At 45.6% G+C, this 2923-nt stretch overlaps 1 non-coding gene across 1 annotated transcript; it reads left to right on the forward strand.

Annotated features, from left to right (window-relative positions):
• The first annotated feature begins 2128 nt into the window (after positions 1-2128).
• On the forward strand, positions 2129-2240 carry LOC133143285 (U5 spliceosomal RNA). The gene has a single exon (XR_009710401.1). It is a non-coding gene; the product is annotated as a U5 spliceosomal RNA (small nuclear RNA).
• Positions 2241-2923: the final 683 nt, after the last annotated feature.

Below are 2923 nucleotides of genomic sequence, written 5' to 3' on the forward strand. Positions count from 1 at the left end.
TGGATATGTCTTGCCTTTCTGAAACACTGCTTCTAAGGTACTTTGGTACCTTAGCCTCGGTGTGGCTGCAGGGTTTTCCGTCGCTGCCTTAGTGTCTGCGGCACGTTTCAACTGCAGCTCTTCATGAACCGTGGGGTGAATTTTGCTTAAATGTTTTGTCAAGTTTGTGGTGTTGCCACAATATTTAATTGTTTTGTGACATATTTCACATTTTGCCTCGTTGTTATTAAGTAAAATATAATATCCCCAAACCAGACTTCTCTTGCGTTCGGACTGGGCCGCCGCCGTGGCCATGCTTGTTTGTGTTTGTTTGGATTGGAACGGGGGGCGGAGGAGGAGGGCTTGGCTTGTGAGAAAAGGGGGGGGGAGCAGAGCAGAGCAGGACACGCCGGTGCAGCAGGCGGAAGGAAAAGTAGTGCTAGCATGAGTGCAAGTCGTCAAATTGGAACAGAAAAAAATGAGGAAAAATATAATTAAATAATTGTAAGTATCGATATTTTAGCTAGGGAGATCGATACTCAAAAATAAGCAGCCTGGATCGATATATCGATATTTTGGTATCGATCCGCCCATCCCTAGTATGGGAGCCACATGCCCCACTGGGGGGGGGGCTGATGATGTGACGAAAGTAGCGCCAAAATGCTTCCGAAAATAATTCAGTTGTTGTTGCAACACTGCTGCCAGCCCCCCCATATAAAAACAATTTTCTCAACGGATCTACACGATTCACAAAAATGATACTCCCGACGGAAAAAAACACGGAAATCCGCGGAAGATTCTCATCCCTGCTGTGGTATGATCGTATGTTGAAACTATATTATATAGCAGGGGTCTCATACTCCAGTCCTCGGGGCCGCATTCCTACATGTTTTCCAAGTTACCCTCTTTAAACACACCTGATTCAATTATCAGGCTCCTGCAGAACGTGAGGATGAACTGATCATTTGAATCAGGCGTGTTTAACAAGGGAAACTTGGAAAACATGTAGGAATGCAGCCCCCGAGGACTGGAGTTTGAGACCCCTGTTATATAGTGTGTTATTGGAGGTCTCGCATAACTATTGACAGTTGGGGGCGCTGTGGTGCATCAGGGTATTGTACTGCTATGTGAGACACGAGTGGGGAGGAAATAAAAAGTTGCTGAAAAAATAAGTTGCATTAGCGTTCATCTCTACTCCGTATAACCACAACAGCGGTGGACTGCGTTCGCGCTCTCCCCTGGTCTTTCTGATTAAAATAAAAATCACGCGCAGTAGTACGCACATGGTGTTTAGGTCTGCGGTGCTGACACACTGAACGCTTATGAGCATGTTATTAACTGTACTCTGGAACTCTGCATTTGCTTGCTAAACTGTATTAACCAAATTAGTCAATGCAAAATATGTTAATTACCACATTCCTGACTCGTTACATGATATGAACGTATCAAAACCTTTTTGTCGGCTGTAAGTCGGTCTTTTTGAAGAATGCGCCTGATTGTTGTTCCTCATACATCAAAAGTATGGATTTCTAGAAAACAACTTTTACTTCCTAAAGTAAAATGACGGATTTATATTCAAATGTCAAATATCGAACGCCACCATCGCAGGGGAGGTGAATTACACCCCAAACCATGCCAGCAACGTCAAAAGCCTCAATTATTTGCGCCACATTAGAGATATAGAGCATTTCTGAAATTTGAGAAACCATTTGAGAAATTACGATCGTATTTTGTTTCCCGATTTGTGTTGAATAAAATAATGAAATTACACATTTTCAAATAAAACACAGAGATGGGATCATTTCCTGTTCTCTCTTACCAAAAGTACACGTACCAAGACATACAACTGTTTTTACCTTCAATACTCAAAATAGACGCCCGATCGCTGCTTGAAAGAACGAGCGCCGTCAGTGTTCGATCCAGTACCTACAATCCTGTGCGCCAACAAGGTTTAAAGTAAGTGAGACATTAAGGAACACAAAATACTCGTTTAAACCTTCTATTTAGGTTGAGTCCTTCTAAGTATAGTAACTCTATCAACGTCTATTGTTCGTATTAGAAGGAATGATGCTGCCATTTGAATATGAGACCGCCTGTGAATTTGGTGAGACCAGCAGTGGGGTGGCCCGTTTTGACCCAGATTATCAGATCACTCGTTTCTCTACAGATGGAATAAATCTTTCGCCTTTTACTGAAGATTTCCGTGGAGAGGAACAATAAGAGTATATCTCAGTTTGTTGATGCTCTGCGAAAGCGGAGCGTTCTTTCTTTGTTAAAATATCAATATCACCACGGATAGCCGCCTATATTATACTCCGTGCAACAGTCATACGTTCACATAATTCATACCGACACATATGTGATCATGTACACATCAACAGAGAAATTACGCCGAGTGCAGACAGACAATCCCTCGTTTATCATCCATCTATTTATTCATTCTATTCGGCTTATCCGGGTCGGGTCGTGGGGGCAGCAGCTTTAGGAGGGACTCCCATACTTCCCTCTCCCCAGCCACTTCATCCAGCTCAACCAGGGGGATCCCAAGGCGTTCCCAGGCCAGCCGAGAGACATAGTCTCTCCAGCACGTCCTGGGTCGGCCGCGAGGTCTCCTACTGGTGGGATATGCCCGGAACACTTCCCCAGGGAGGCGTCCAGGAGGCATCCTGGTGAGCTGCCCGAGCCACCTCATCTGGCTCCTCTCAACGTGGAGGAGCAGCGGCTCTACTCCGAGTCCCTCCCGGATGACCGAGCTTCTCACCTTATCTCTCAGGGAGAGCCCGGACACCCTGCGGAGGGAACTCATTTCGGCCGCTTGTATCCGGGATCTCGTTCTTTCGGTCACGACCCAGAGCTTGTGACCATAGGTGAGGGTAGGAGCGTAGATCGACCGGTAAATTTTGCCTTTTGGCTCAGCTCTCTCTTCACCACGACGGACCGGTAC

Source organism: Syngnathus typhle, linkage group LG18 (assembly GCF_033458585.1).
Source record: "Syngnathus typhle isolate RoL2023-S1 ecotype Sweden linkage group LG18, RoL_Styp_1.0, whole genome shotgun sequence".
Classification (NCBI taxonomy): Eukaryota; Metazoa; Chordata; class Actinopteri; order Syngnathiformes; family Syngnathidae; genus Syngnathus; species Syngnathus typhle.